A 17,500-nucleotide genomic window follows, 5' to 3' on the forward strand; every position below is an offset into this window, starting at 1 on the left:
GGACTACATCTCCCCTTAGGGAGCATCATCACCATGCATTTTCCCTCCCAAGACAGGCACTTCCATCCTAGCGGCCACTCCTTCAGTTGCCCAAGCTGCTAATTGAACCTGGGTTCAGCTGGGCTGCGGTCTAGGCTTTATCCCTCTGCACTAGTACAGCAGCACCTAATTACCTTCGGAATTATCAAAGAATGACATCCCTGGTGTGAACATTACTCAGTGAAGAATTGTTAAATGCAGTTTGATATGAATGGCATTTTCTCAATTACATGTCAGTTCTGATAATAAATCAGATCCTCTTCTCCTTCCTACTGTCCAGTTACTTAAATGGTTTCCTAATTTTCCTTCTGATCTAACACTTCTTGTTGCATATTTCAGGTGTTAAACCCCCTTAACAACTTAAGCCAGAACACACTGTTTAATAACAGTAGCTTTGATCTTTTCCTCTGTCTCCTGAACTGCCACCTTCACCAGAACATGTTCAGTTTTCTACTCTAATTCTCAGATTAGAACATAGTCACATTGCCATAGTGGAGAGTCAGTTGCATTATGAGAATTAAATGAGAAATTAAGTAATTATTTTTCTTGCATCCCCTTTCTTCATGGTTTTTGAACAGAAGCTGTTTCTACTTCCTGATAACAATGCAGCAATCAGAAACAAATCTGAAGGGATTTCAACCAAGTCCTGAGATTGATTCCTTCTACTTCCATATGTAAGCTATGTGATTCTCATTAAGTCACTTTGCTAGATAATTCAAAAGGAACACTGTGTCCAGTGGGTTTACCCAGTTAACAAATATATACAAAATATATAAGTTCTGTATGATTAATTTTATATCTGGTCCCAAGCTATCTTAGGTGACAATAACTCTGTTTTTTCATCTGGCATACATTCTATCTATCTATCTATCTATCTATCTATCTATCTATCTATCTATCTATCTATCTATCATCTATCTATTTCCGTTTGTTAACTAGAAGAGTGGACTTGTCCAGAGACTCTTCAGCAACAATCCTGGCTTCACCTTCACACACACACACACACACACACACACACACACACACACACACACACACACACACACACACACACACGTCTAGTGTGTGTGTGTGTGTTTGCGTGTTCAAAGAAATACAAAGAATAAAGCAGTCAAACAATAACAGAAAGTACAAACTCTGAACCAATAATGTGCTCATTACAAATACAGCAACTTGACTTTTATCAAGATAATACATTTATGTTATTTAGCCTTAGTGTGTTATTGGACCTTAGCTGTGTTACTTAGCCTTAGGCTGACTCATTGTATTAAAGTGCCAGTCTTAAATCTGGTGTCATCATATCTTAACATTTCATTTAGAATCTTTATCTTATGTTTATCAGGATGTGAACAGTCAAGTCCTTAAAGTGAATGTATTTTGATTATACATTTTTATAATAACTCTTTAACCTCCAATACATGACCTGCATTTCCTAGGCAGTGGTTCAAATAAGTTTTCAGGATCAACCTACTACCCAGGTCAACAAACTTCAAATAAGTGAATAAACAAGCTTCTTGAAATACAAATGCTGCAAGCTTGATATTACTTTGAAGTCTTGACTCTTAGAGATGTGGCTTAAGCCTAGCTGTTTACTCCCTCCTCAATGGTTGTCTGGGTTTATCTCCATTGGATTTCATAGGCCTGGACAGCAAACTATGCTTCTGGTGAAATAAAACACTCTGAGGTCTCCATAGCTGGAGGATATCCCTCTTCAGACAAATATGGTTTTAAGTGGGTTATTGCTCAGGTTAATGTTCTTCATCTGGATTGCTGCTGCAGCAGCCTTAGCTATATGGGTTATATTCTGCATAGGATATTTCACATGCCCAAGCTATTGGTCAGCTCCAGCATTGTTGATTAAATATCAGGCTTTGGTGCCAAGCACTCCAGATCTTTCCTGTCATGGAGAAGAGAACTCCTCTTCCGGCTTTCAAGGACTGATGGCTAGCTAACACTGCTCCATTGCTGAGTAAATACGTTCCCTTGAGGAAAACAACTTCCACATTACTTTTTTATTTGTTTAAAGTAACTTTCTATGAGAAAAATGTACTTTTAAACTAGAAAAAAATGTTTTGGCTGTATCATGACTTTTATGTATTTTAAAAGGGAGAACACATTTTTACTTTTCTGGTAAAATGTTGTTAAAAGTTGTTTAAAACTTTTTTACTGTGGAGAAACTGTGTTTATTTTACTTTTTTCGGCTGTGTAAAGTGTTTAAAGTTATTTTTATTGTTTTTTTCCAGGGGAAAAGTTACTTTTTTGCTACTTTTTTTTACTGACTATTGCTGCTAAAGCTTCCCTCAGAAAAAGCACCCTTTTCTGCATGACCATGGAACAAACTACTAGCCCCCCAGTCAGACCTTCTTCCAGCAACAAAAAGAAAAAAGACTGTTAAGCAGCCTGCAGATAGGTGACATTGCTGTAGCCAGTGCTGGTGCTTCAGACCACTTAACTTTTTCTTCAGATCCCTCTAGTGTAGTTTAAACAGCCAGCATGGACTGAGAGTTAGTCACATCCTCTGTGGCTGTTGGGGTTCCCCTCAGTGGGCAAAGAACTGTAGTTGTTGGTCATGCAAGAATGGGTAGGGAATGCGCTCCTGTTTAGCCAGAATGTTGTGCCCATCCCCAAGAAAGCTGTTCAAAAAAGAAAGAAAAATAAACATTTATCTTCTCCTGTGCCAGTTACTCTGGGCAGGAGTAATGTCTTGGGCTTGGCTCAGAATCTTGCACTGGCTCTTGACCTTTGTTATAAGGTGGTTTCTGGTAAAAGAAAAAGGGATTCCTCTTTCCTGAAGAGGTTCAAGGATCTTAATCTGCAGGGGACTGTGAAGGGAGAGATGCATTTTCTTCTCCTCTGGTTTCTGATTCAGATTCTGAGGAGAGTGTGGTATCTGATTTTAACTGTGAGGGGTACTCTTTATCTATTCCCAGGATGAATCAATGTCTTCAGTGGGGGAACACTGAAGTTTCTCAGTCCCTAAGAAATTATAATGATTTGCTTCACCAGGAATTTCCAGAACCTTTACCCTCCCTACTGCTCTTAAGAAAGCAGTTAGGTTGCATAAAATTCCTCATCTTTCAAGGCTTTATACACTAATCCTGGACTTCACCCAGAAGCTATAGCTTTAGTAAATCCATCTGCTGCCAAACATTTTCTTAATTCTAATCCTTCTCCTACTGATAAGGATGATAACGTTTTTGATAAGTATGGGAAAAGTTTATGCTGCAGCAACTTTGAATTTTAGAATTTGAAACTGTCACACCCATATGCTAAAGTGTATCATGACTAATTGTAAAGGTATGAAAAATGTTTTGGCTTCAGTTTCCTATTGTAAGAAAAATATCTGCATTGTGTAATTTAGTTTGTTCTATTTTTCAAGTCACTATTCATTGAAATGTGTTTATGACTCTGTAGATAATACTTCTTGGACTGTTGTCACTGGAACTGTTTTAAGGAGGTTTGCTTGTTTACAATCTAAGAATGTCTCACAAGATGTCAAAAATGATATTTTGAATTATCCCTTAGATAAAGATTTAGTTTTTGGATCCTCTGCTGCAGAGGTTATCAAAACGTGTGATGAGAGAGTTAAGCTGACTGAGGGAATCTCTCAGATTTTCAGCCCTCCTTCTATAAATTCACCAAAGGATTCTCTGTTCCCTCATCTAATTTTGGCAATAAACAAAATAAACATTATCCGCAGAGTGATGGTAAGCAGACACTTAAAAAGCAATGGCAGGTAGGTTTCAAAAAATGTGTGAGGCCACCTTAGAACAAAGGACAGTCAAATAAGAAGTCAGAATGACTATACAAGGGATCTTGCCCCCCTTCCTCAGCAGTCCCTTTATCTCTTCCAGAAAGTCTGAATCTTTGTTTTTGTTTCAGACAAATTGGTGCTAAGTGTAGCCATCTAGGATACAGATAGCAGTGAGAGGAAATTCTTCGTTTCCACGGGATCCCTCCTAATCCCCCAAACAAAACTCTTCTCTTCCCCCTATCTTGCATCATATGCTGTCTCAGGGAGTAATAGAAGCTGTTCTTCCTCCTCAGTTAGGGGAAGGCTTTTACTCAAGATTTTTTTTAGTGCCATCAAGAAAAGGTGCAAATGGAAATGTTTATGGAAGAATTAAATATGCCAAAGTTAGAGGTAGATGAGGCTAAATTACTAATAGTTAAGATAGGAGGGGGTGAGATAAAAATTTTTATGTATAACCAATCTACAAGAACTAGATGGTATTCTTGAGGAAGTTTGGAAGCTATGTGCAAAAAACTGATAAAGATCTGGAAGGTTCTATGTATCTTATTTGGAGGTGAAGCACTAACTTCCTGGAAGAAAGTGGTAGTAGCTAGAATACCTAAAGAGGATAAAGACCCATCAGATCCAACTTCATACAGGCCCAATTCAATACTGAACCACAATTATAAAGTGTTTATGTCTATAATGGCTAAAATGGGTCTATTTTATATATTCGAACGGTTAAATGTTCGAATCGCTAAAGATTGAACTTTAGTGATCGAATATTTAAATGTTCAAATATTTTAAAAAATTAAAAAAGAAAAAAAAAAAAACTAAACAAAAAAAAGTAAAACTAAAGGGTGTAAGCAGGGGGCCAAACCCCCCTGTACCCCCCACCCCCCGCTACTAAAATATACCAACTCCAAGATCATGCTACAGTGTAGGAAATGGGAAATTTTCCATTTCCATACTGTAGCACACTGAAGTGCGATCTCGGAGTTGGTATATTTAAGTAGCGGGGGGTGTGGGGGGTGCAGGGGGCTTGCCCCTCTGCTTAAACCCTTTACTTTTAGTTTTTTTCTTTTAAATATTAATTTTTAATATATTCGAACATTTAAATATTTGATCACTAAAGTTCGATCTTTAGTGATTCGAACATTTAAACGTTCAAATATATAAAATAGACCCGCTAAAAGAATGGCCAAAGTGATGCCAAAATTGATAGACATGGATCAATGTGGTTTTGTGGAGGGGAGGCAAACATTTGACAACATTAAGAGAACATTGATGATTCAGAAGGAAGTTGAACGTATCAAAATATCACTGTTGTTGGTGGGTCTTGATGCAGAGAAAGCATTTGACAGAGTAAGTTGGGAGTTTATGAGCAGGGCAATGGAAGCATTTGCATTCCCTGATAAAACTGTAAGGGTGATTAGCAGGATACATGGATCGGAGGCGAAAATTAAAATGGGTGGGTTCCTCTCTGATAATTTCTGTTTGAGCAGAGGAACAAGGCAAGAGTGTCCTCTTTCCCCTTTGCTATTTGCATTATATTTAGAACCATTGGCAAAGAAAACGAGATTCAGAAATTCAAGGATATAATTGGAGTGGTAGTCGGGAAAAGCTGGCTTTATTTGCAGATATCATTTTATACTTGATAAAACCAGAAAAGGACATTTCAGTGCTGTGGAACATTTTGATGCAGTTTCACATCTTTTCAGGATACAAAATGAACCTAAAACAAAGGCAATAGCTGTAAATTATGTACCCACACATGAATTTGTTCAGAAATATCCATATTTATGGGGACATGATAAAATGAAGCACTTAGGAGTATGGATTAAAAAGGATTCCGGTGTGGTAGCTAAGGATATATGAGATGAGACTTCTTCTTTCGGCTTTTCCCAGTTAGGGGTTGCCACAGTGGATCACCTGTCCACTCATGATTGGCAGTGGAGTTTTTACGGTGTTGAGTTGCCAGCCTGGCACCCAACCTTCCACAGAAGGCACACACACACACACGCACTCATGCCTAGGGCCAATTTAGAGTGTCCAATCCACCTGCAGCATGTCTTTGGGATGTGGGAAGAAAATGGAGCACCCGGCGGAAACCCACGCGACCACAGGGAGGACATGCAAACTCCACACAGAAGGTGAGAACCTCTTGCTGTGAGGTGACAACGCTAACCACTGCACCACCGTGACCGCCTGATATATGAGATGAGACTAAACAAAAGATAATACAAAAGCTGAGAAATCGGAAGCTCTGTTATATGGATATGGGTGGCAAGATACAAGCAATTAAAATGTTTTTGGTCACTTTAGTTTTATACACAGGTCAGGCATAATTTTATCAACCAGAGGAGAAGCTGTGGATAGCAATTAATAAAGAGCTGAAGGATTTTATCTGAGAGGGGAAGATGGCAAGAGTCAATCAGTGGGATAAGCTGATTCTTCCAACAGAACAAGGCAGTTTTGGGATTACCTGATTTAAAGGAGTATTTCAGAGCTACACGGTTAAGACTGCTATACATAGCAGAAGCAGAAACCTATAATTCAAAGTGGAAAAGGATGATAATGAGACGGGGGGGGGAGCTCAAGAAACAAAGAGAGACTGTGATTTTGGATGCAGATCCTTAAGGAGAATAACAATAAGCATGCAGAGTATTATATTTATAAATTAACTGAAAGTTTACTAAGAATTAAGACAACATGGAAATGGAGAACGGAGATTCTGCCAGTAGAGCTGACTGCAATTAGGGCTACAGACAACTGGCAAGAGGGGGCTGGAATTCATTGGAGAAAACTAGTAAAAGAACCAAGGTATTGGGAGCAAATAATTAGAGAGGGAAATGTAATAGAATGGGAAGAGGCCAAGAATTTATTTGGACTGCAGGATAGATTGCCTTCCCTATCAAGGATTGACATCAGAGTATTTGCAAAGAGAAAGAAATAGGGGGTCCTAAATAAAAGACCAGTACTGGTAAAGTTTTTAGTAGAACCTAGAACAGAAGCTGCTGTTAAAAAAGGAATAATTATTTATTTAGTTTACATTTGTTTACTGGGAAAGTCTGACTGGGATAAGACCCATTTTCAGTGGAGGCCCAGGGAGAAAAGCTCCACATATAGAGATTATACCAAACTTATACAAGAAATTATACAAAAAATATACAAGACTTACAGTACACCAGAAATTACATTGTATGCTATTATAGCTGACATTTGTATTATACAATCATCTGATATAATTAGTAGAGCATATAAAATATTGCATGATAACTATAAGAATCAATCAGATGAGGTTAGAAAGGATTGGGAAGAGGGATTGGATAAGCAATTCACAAATAAACAATGGGGGATATATGTATATCTCCCAAATATGCAACAAAATCTAGAAGGTTGAGAATCTTTGCTTGGAAATGTTTACATAGATGTTTTTCTACCCCAAGTATACTCCAAAGGATTTTTCTTCAGGTAGACAGCAAATGTTGGAGTTGTGATGGGGAAGAAATAGATAACTGGGAACATATTTTCTGGAGTGTAATGAGTTGGCAGATTTTGAAGATTCCCTGCAGACTGCTCTGTCAGAGATAATAGGTAAGTAAATTGTTGTAACTAAGGAAATGATTTTTTTGAGATATGATACAGAATCAGAATCGCTTAGACATGGTAAGGCCTGGCTGAGTCTAATTATGGTGGCTGTCAAAAAAGCAATTACTAGAAAATGGAAATCAAAGTCTAAACCAACTTTACTAGAAGTAATGAATATAGTAACAGAGATAACACGACTGGAATTGGGATCTTTCGAAAACGGTAGGTGCAAATTACATAGGAAGAAATGGGAATTGTGGAAACAATACATGCAGAGAAAAACAAGGTTTAGAAGAAGGCTGGATTTGAATGAGCTTTGTAATGTTTGACAATGACTGGATAGCTTATAAGTGATGTGTAAATGTTTGCAACTATAATTATGTCAGCATGATTTGTGATATATAATGTTTACAACTAAATTATGAAATACATTTTTTTCATTTATGTAAATGTAGAATTGTCTATGTCATACGTGATAATTTAATAAAGATATTTCTTGTTTAAAAAAAGATTGTTTTTAGTGCCAAAGAAAGGAAACGCTTGGAGACCAGTTCTGGATAATTCTTTCCTGAATCAGTTTGTGATAGTGACAAAGTTCAAAATGCTTTTACTGCATAACCTGTCACCCCTTTTTCCTCATTTGAGTTTTCTAGTAACCTTAGATTTATAAGATGCATATCATCACATTCCTATTCATAGAGATTTCAGGTAATTCTTAAGATTTTGTGTGTCTGGATCACATTATCAGTTCTCTGCCTTACCCTTTGGACTAGCCACTGATCCAAATGTGTTCACAGTGTCTTGATCCTATGATACTCCACTGTAGGCTACAGGGTATTCACATTTTCCATATTTAGATGACTTATCACTGCAGAGTCCTTACTAAAGTGGAATCTCTTTTGGTTAAGAAATTTCCTACACAGGCTGGGAATCCAGGAGAAGATTCAAAAGAATTTTCTGGCACCATCTCAGAGAATTGTGTTTCAGGATAGACACATCAGAACAAAGAGATCTTCTACAGAAAAAAATAGATCTATATTTTGATCTGTTCCAGGGGGGTTCTACTCGCACATTTGTCTCAGTGAGTAAATACCTCAGGATTCTAAGTCTCATGGGTTCCATAATTCAAATGTTACCTCTTGCAAGACTCCACATGAGAAAGATAAAATGGTATCTGAAATCACTTTGGTCCCAGCATCTATACTCACTGTCTTTTCAAATTCCATTCATGGGATTTTTGAAAAGGCAAATCAGTTGGTAGAGACAAAGTTTCTCAGAATCCAGGTCTCCCATTCTTCCTCCTGCTTCAGTCAGTCAGTCACAGCAGACACCTCAGACTTTACTTTGGAGTAGTGTCAGTGGGTATAAAAGTGCAGGGTCTCTGGGACAAGAAAGACAGACCAAACCACATAAATATAATAGAGATGCTAGCTCTTATAAATGCTCTCAACTCTCTCTATCTATCGCTGTCTCTCTCTGAATCATCTATAGTCCCCAAGACAATACCATGGTGATGTGGTACATTAACATGCAAAAAGGAATAAGTTCATACTCCATATGGAGACTAGCCATGTTAGTATGGGAGATATAGCTTTACAGCAAAATTTCACTCAGCAGGCATCTTGTATTCTGTGAGAACAAAACTGTGCATGAGACAAACAAAGCAGGACTGTGGCAGACCCTCATGAATTGAAACTAAATCAGTGATCTTCCAAGATTTGATCCATCTGTGGGTAATTCCTCTCTAAACAATCAACTGGCAAAATTCTGTTTAAGGGATACAAGCAAGATGTCCTGGAAACAGGTGGCTTTTCTTCGCCTTGGACATGAATGTTTCTGTATACTTTTCCACCCTTTCTACTGATATCCAGGGCACTTCTGAAGATTCAGAAGGACTCTCCAGAGATCACTGTGGTGACTCCTTTCTTGTTCAGGAAACAGTGGTTCTCCCTTATTTTTGATTATCCAGGGGTGATTACCACAAGCTTCCTCACAGACTGGATTTACTCAGACAAGATCAGAGGTACGTGATACATCCCATCCTTAAACAAAATACAGTTGGCTGCTTGGATGATAGAGTTTTAATACCTTTAAGGCACCTGGCTACTGAGGACATCAGCAAGTATTAATGGAGACAAGAAAGCCTATTATTATAAAATCATATTAACAAATGGAAAAGGTTTTCTTGTTGTTGCCAACAAAAACAGCACTCATTCAGGTCTAGTATGTCTTGGTTTTTACTGCATTTGTGTGACTTACTGTCCTATGGACTATCTTACTCTTCTGTCAAGGTTCATTTGTCAGCCATTTCAGCATGTCTGCTCATAGATCCCCCTCTTTCAATGCAGTTTTATGTGAAAATGTTTTTGAAAGGGGTTTTACATAAGAAGCCTCCCAGAAAACTGGTGGCTCCTCCTTGGGATCTTTATTTTGTGTTACAGAAGCTAACACTTGCTCCGTTTGAACTAGCTAATCTGGCTGACTTGAGGTTCTTAACATGGAAAACAGTTTTGTTGATTGTTCTGACCTCTACAAGAAGAATACCTGTGTTGCAAGCTTTTATGGTAGTTCATCCGGGTCTATATTTATATGATCGAATGCTTAGGTGATCGAACACCTAAACATTGAACTTGTAATACTGAAAGCAAAAAAACAATGAACGGACGATTCAACTCAGGGAAAGATTTTCCCTTGGCTGTTTGCCAGATTTTGCTATTTTGTCTACTGTAGAGCGATCTCGGAGTTGGTATATTTAGTTGGGAGGGTGTAGTGGGAACATCCCCCCATGTTGGGGGGGTGTGGGGGGCAAAGCCCCTCACTTAGTTTGGGTGTAAAGTTATTATTTGTTTTTCTGTGGCCGACCAACATGTTTTCTTGCGCCATTCAACGTTTTTGGGTTTGATATTACAAGTTCAATGTTTAGGTGTTCGATCACCTAAGCATTCGATCTTGTAATATAGACAAGTTCAACCTTATCTCATCTTCCACAGAGATATATTTTTTTGAGAAATAATCCTTCGTTCATGCCTAAAGTCGTATCCGAGTTTACCTTAAGCCAATCTATTCATGTCCCTATTTTCTTTCCAGAACTAAAAGTGAGGGAGAAAAGATACTTCATATCTTGGATGAACACACACAACTATCTTGACAGAGCAAACTATTTTGATCACATGTTCATTTCTTGTAAAGGTAAGAAGAAGGGATAACCTGTGTCAAAGCAGACTATTTCCAAATAGTTGTCTGAGGCTATTACCTTTTGTTATTCCCACTACAACAAAACTATTCCAGGCAGGGTCAATACTCACTCAAATAGGGCCTTGGCTTCATCTGTGGCTTTTTGGAAAGGGTTGGATTCTAGAAGTATTCTAGAAGCAGCAACTTGGTCCTCTGTACATATCTTTATAAAGTACTACAAACTAGATTTATTCTCTAACAGGCCATGCTAGGACCTTTCTCTAGGGAGTCCTGGACTTTCATCCTTCCTCCTGCCAGTTAGTGTAAGCCATGGTTGTCTACCAGTATAACTAAAGTTACTGCAACAGTGATTAAGTGATCTACATAGCATAGGTGTGTAAGTAAATTTACCATAACAATAGATGTTTTCATGATCACTCCTGCAGTAGCCACCTTCCTCCCCTTATTTTGTATATTTTTGTTGCCAGGGTGAGGGCTTTTATTTTTATTTCTCTAGAGCTGATCTTTCGGGACTCAAGTTTCCCTGTCTCAGTTGACATGAAAGCTCTGAAGGTCTTGGAACCAAAACCATTCTTTTTCTTCATCTCTGCTCATGCGTGGAAGGTACCCTTATAGGTTCATAGGTTCATAGGTAGGTACTAGGCTATCGGCCCAAGGGCCTATGTAAGCCTAGCCAGCAAGGTTCCATAGCTTACGCCACCCAAGAAAGTTATTTTCCTGTGCCACTGTCCAGCAGAGACACAGAAGTGATCCCCGGGGTGTATTTCCTATTTCCCATCCACTCAAGATTTTTCTTGAAGAGTGCTAATGAAGAACTTTGCTTGACATAGATGGGTAGCTTGTTCCAGAGTATAGGAAGTCTCTGGGACAGGAATCTATCCCTCCAGCGTGTCCTGTTTATTGTGGTGACAAGGTTTAGGTCCCTAGAGTGTGTAGCTCAGAGGGATTGTGATTTCTTTAGGTGTAGCATGACCAACAGCTCTGGGTTTGACATAGCTTTATATGTTAGGCAGAGATCGCCTCTGAGTAGGCGATATGCGACGGAGTAAAGCTGGAGTTTTTTGAGGTGGTCAGTGTAGGGCATTTGTTTGAGGCCAGTAATCCTCTTTGTGAGGTTCTTCTGTGGCCTTTCCAGCTGCTGCAGATGTCTTGTGAAGTACATTCCAAAAGTGGCGTTGTACTCTATAATGGGTCTAATGAGTGATGAGTAGAGGGGAACGATGACCTCTTTTTTCCTGGATGAGAACCCTTTTATGATGAGGTGTGCCACATAGAAGGACTTCCTGACTACTGTGGCGATGTGACTATCAAAGGAGAGACTATTGTCCACCTGGGTTCCAAGGTCTCTTATTACGCATTTGGTGTTAAGTAGATTGCTGCCTATGTGGTAGTTCATGGGTACAGAGCTTTGGAAGCTGGCCAGCTGTTGTATCCTTGGCAGGATATAAGTATAGCTAAGGCTACTGCAGCAGTGATCATATGCACATCTACTGCTCTGGTAAGTTTCAGCTGTACTGTTTTGCTCTTATAGCAAGTGTAACTTACTGATACCTGAAAGTGCACAGAGGAAAGTCACTAAAAGAATTACAGCTTACAAGTCATTCACATATAGCAAGTGATTAGAATTACTTGAATTATATTCAGTACGTTATCAGTATTTGAGAGACAAGTTGTGTCTGGCATATACAGCTCTTCAGGATGATGAATTCAGGCCACTAATGAATGTCAGCACTCTCCAAACTAATATTCTGTCCAGGGGTGGTACTTTCTCATTCAAGACAGACTGGTGTAAAACATCGTCAACGACAAATGTATTTTGAAATCTACTATCACACTCTCGAACAAAATATCTTTAAACATTAGACACTGATTCACTGCAAGTATTTAAAAAAGACTTGATACCAGGATGGGGCCTTTCATCTATTCTCTGAATATAGATGCTTAGTTCAAAATGGCCTAGTTTCCCAATGCACAGTGTACCCTAAAACTACAAAATTATATGTGTTTTACTACTAAATCACTTGAGGTACTTCTTTCCTAACAGTAGGTTCTTCAGACTCCTATAGAGTGCACACAGTGAATCTGTTTCATTCCTCAGCTTTTGCCATTTTATCTTTGGCCACTGTTTACATGGGTAGCTGCCTCTCCCATATACCTAATTACCTTAAAGGGACAGCTGCCTCCCCTACTACCTTCAAATCTTAACACCTGTAAGGTTTTTGACAGAAGGTCCTATGCTCTTTTCAGGACTTATGTACCTAATAGTCTTACATCTCCTTTTTGTACTACCTGCTAGGTACCTCCCAGTATCACCATGATGTGGTACTATAGCTGCCTATATATATATATATATATATATATATATATATATATATATATATATATATATATATATATATATATATATATATATATATATATATATATATACACACACACATACACATACATATACACACACATACATATATATATATATATATATATATATATATATATATATATATATATATACACACACACACACACACACACACACACACACACACACACACAAACTAAATGGTATAATGGGGGTAATAAAAACATGCATCTAAACTAGAGTGACTTTTATCATAATAAAAATATACATCTGAGCTAGAATAACTTTTATCATAATAAAACCATAAATTTGAACTAGAGTAACTTTTATCACAATAACAAAATACATTGGAACTAGAGTAACTTTTATCACCATTCCATCCACATCATCTGGTATTTATCACCAATTTATCTGCATGACCAGCAATGGGGCATCACAGCAATTAATAAACTGAACACCACAATACAGGAACCAAAGTCAGCAGAACCTCAGTGTTATACAACCGAAATACCACTCTAAATACAAATCACTCTAAATACAAAAACAGCAAAAGGTACAAAAACAACTAAAAGGAGTGAAGCATTTAAAAAAAATGAAAGTACATTAAAGCACATACCAGCTGTAACTGCAATTCCTCTCTGAGAAGCAAAAATGTACAGCAAAATCTACCTAGTTACACATTTACTAATTCTATATACAAAGGTACAACCCAAATGCATAATAATCATACTGTCCTAACCTGCAGAAAAAGTCACAAATATGGTATTTGTCAGTCAAAGTCAGTAAAACCTAAAAAAAATGAATCCTGCAAACAGAAAGATTTGACTCATGCAAATCCAAAATCTCAGTAAAAATAATTGTCAATATCAAATGTTCACTTTTACAGCATTAGTAATATTCGGTTAGTAGGCAATGGCAGGGGATGTGTTGTGGGCTCTACTGAGCAGTATTTTCAATAACTGTGTTAGAAGGTAATGGCAAATGATGTATTGTGGAGTATACTGAATTGCATTTTTAATAAATAGTTAAGTTTGTCACAAGCATAAATATACTGCTTCTTTCCCATTTCACCCTATTTTTCTTTCTATTATAAAATCCCACAGCACTCAGCTCTATCTCCTTTCTCTCTAAACCTACATCTATCACATCCTTCCAATCTAACCCGTCAAAGAGCTACTCTGATATATATCTCCCAACCTATTTCAAATAAGCCCATTGGTCTTCTCCAAATTGATAATACTTCCATTAAACACACTACCCTCTACCATCAGAATCACCAAAGCAGATCAAAAAGAGACCAACTACCATCCTTCTACTCTCCCAGATTTTTAAACTTACCCCTATGTGGTGATATCCACCCTAATCCAGGACCTAATTGCACTATTAACCTATCAACTCTAGCGAACCTCTCTAACTCCATTAAATCCTTAAATATTGTTGCACTAAACTTCCAAAGTATTCGTAACAAAATTACAGACTTTCATGACTGGGTATCTCACAATCAACCATACAACATCCCTGCTAGTGAGACCCGGCTCAAACCTAACATAAAAGATTCTGAATTTCTCCCTCCAGGCTTCAATGTCATAAGGTCAGATAGACTTCACAAAAAAGGAGGTGGCATTGCACTCGTTTTCCCTAACACCTACAATATAACCCCATACTCAAATATTATTCCAAAGTTCTTTAATGCAAAAATTCTGATTTATTTTCTAAAAATAAATCTAAAAAATTATGTATCATAGTTCTATATATACCCCCTTGCAATAACATACGTATTCTGAAAGAGAGAATTGCCTGGATCTCTAATACACTTAAAAATGAAACCATCAATCTGGGCGATGTCAGTATTAACTGGCTAAACTTCTGTTTCAAATTTCCATCCACAAACATTAGTCTATTCAAATTCACCCAACTCATCACCACTCCAACTAGATTCAACAGGAGTAATAATGAAGGTTCCATCCTAGAATGGTCCAAGTATAATATCCACAGCTGGTACTCTTCAAAATGCACTTAGTGATCCTCTTTCCACCTTTGTTTATAGAACAGTTTCCTTCTTTCAAAAGGAACAACATTATAAACAAATACGGAATCTGACCAACTTCAAATCACAGACATTTATCAATCTTCTAAAAAATTTGAACTGGAGCATCCTAAAAATAATATCTATAGATGATCTGATGAAGTATTTTAATGCAATATTTCTAGAAACTCTAAACAGCCTCACACCTCCTAGAGTAAAAAGAATCAAAACCAACCATGCCCCATAGATAACTAAGCCAACAAAAGAACTAATGTTAATCAGGGCAAAGCTTGGAAGTAATGGCTAAAAAGTAAAATCCCATCAGACTTGTTGAAATTCAAGCAGCTCTGTAACCAGGTAAAAGGACAAGTAATCAAAGACAAAAAGAGTACTATCTAAACTTTCAAACCAATCATAAGCAGAAACCCAGAAAATTCTGGACATTTATTAATTCACTTCTAAGCCCTGGTGCTAAGCGTAATCCATGTGCTTATCCTGCTAAAGCTCCATCACAAACAGCTTGTCTCTTCAACTCTCACTTTATCAATAGTATATCAGACTTCACTGCCAACTTTCCCCAACCTCACTGAGTCCCAATCACATAGTTCTAATTATGATATACATTAAGACAATCCTCTCCCTTTCTCCCTTCTTCCACTATGTCCTCCTCCAGTTCTTGTCATGCAACTACCCAGTCCACACCCACCTTCACACTTAAACTCATTCCAACTAGTACCATCAAAAGACTACTTCTCAAACTCAAATCTTACTCCACTGTAGCTGATAACCTACTCACAGAATATCTAAAACTAGCAGCCAAAGCCATTGTCTGCCCAATCAGTATACTCATCAACAGATCCATGCTCGAATCCTATGTCCCCAAAGACATTTATTCTTCCTCTCCACAAAGGCTGAAACTCTACAGATTATCTCCAGCTACCATCCTGTAGCCATCCTGTCTCCCATCTTTAAGCTCCTTGAAAGATGCATACATATACAACTTCTAAACTTTCTTCTTAACAATCAAATTATGTCACCTACACAACACATTTTTTAACCTGCTCATAGTACTATGACTGCCTTGATATCCTTCATGGATACTGCCAATAAAGTCTGAGACTCAGGCAAAATTGTCTCTTCCCTATTTCTTGACTTATCAAAAGCTTTTGAAAAAGTCTGTCACTCTCTACTTCTAAATCATCTCTCAAAAATTGGTCTCCCCCCCCCTTAACTGGTTCTCAAGTTACCTATTGGACAGACAACAGGCAGTCAAATGGCAGAACTCCCTCTCTATATCTTCACAACTCTACTGGTGTTCCCCAAGGCTGTATATTAGGTCCCTTTCTATGTAATATCTTTATTAATCTTCATCCTTCATCCAGGCAGGGTTCTCTCATACAATACACAGATAACTCTGCTATTACAGTAAACTCCCCGTTATCCAGGACTCAAGCAACTTGAACTCCCAAGCAACCCTCATTTGATGAAAAATCACAAAGCGGAGACACTTCTTCTCAATGCGGAACAGTTCCGCATTGAGTAGAAGTGGCTTCACTTTGCAATTTTCAATTGACTCATATGCTGGCATGCGAGCCAATCAAAACTCCCAAAGGGAAGCCTCTTCTGTTCAATGCGGAACAGCCTGCTGTTCTGCATTGAATAGAAAAGGCTATGCTTTACCATTTTTGACTGGCTCATATGCCGGTATACGAGCCAATCAAAAATCGTAGAGCATATCTCAAGCAACTGGCACATATACTTAACCGGCATCTACCAATCCCCATAGGTGCCGGTTAAGTGTTTGTTCAGTTGATTCAATGTCTCATCTTCAAAAATTCACTCAACTGGCCCTTATCTCCATCGAGACCTGGCTCAGTAACAATCAACTAACACTTAATCCACACAAAACTAAGCTACTCCTTTTTACCACTAAGAAAAAAACTCTCCTAAAAAATCCAAGTTCACCAAACAATCTCAAAACAATACAATTACTGAAGTTGTTACTTATATTAAACTACTGTGAGTAATAATAGATGAACATCTAAAATTTGACCTGCACATACAACATAATATTATAAAAACATACCAGAAAGTAGGCATTCTGTTTGGCACAAACACTTTCTTAACTCGTCCACCAAACAAACCCTTGGTACCACTTATCTACCCCCCTTTCTCATCTGTGGTGCCCCATTACTCACTAACCTAAAATCCTCTCTAAAAAAATAGCTTGAAACATGCTATAAGAAAATTGCCAAGTTTCCTACAAATGCTAAATATTCTTCTCACCACTATACAGCTCTACACTCCCTCAATTGGTTTGAACTCCCACACTATCTCGTCTACCTACAGCTTACAACTGTGCATAAAATAATCTACAAACCTTTAGCCTGTCCTGCCCTTAGTTCATTATTTAGCAACTATCTACCCAAAATATCTCTCAGATCTGAAAATCAACAACTTTTGCAGCTGCACAAACTGAACCTACCTGCTAGTCAGCTTCTATACTCCTGTACTGTAGCCAGATCCTGAAATGGCCTTCCATTAACAATTAGAA

This window comes from Protopterus annectens, chromosome 14.part0 (assembly GCF_019279795.1).
Source record: "Protopterus annectens isolate FY-2018-M chromosome 14.part0, PAN1.0, whole genome shotgun sequence".
Classification (NCBI taxonomy): domain Eukaryota; kingdom Metazoa; phylum Chordata; order Ceratodontiformes; family Protopteridae; genus Protopterus; species Protopterus annectens.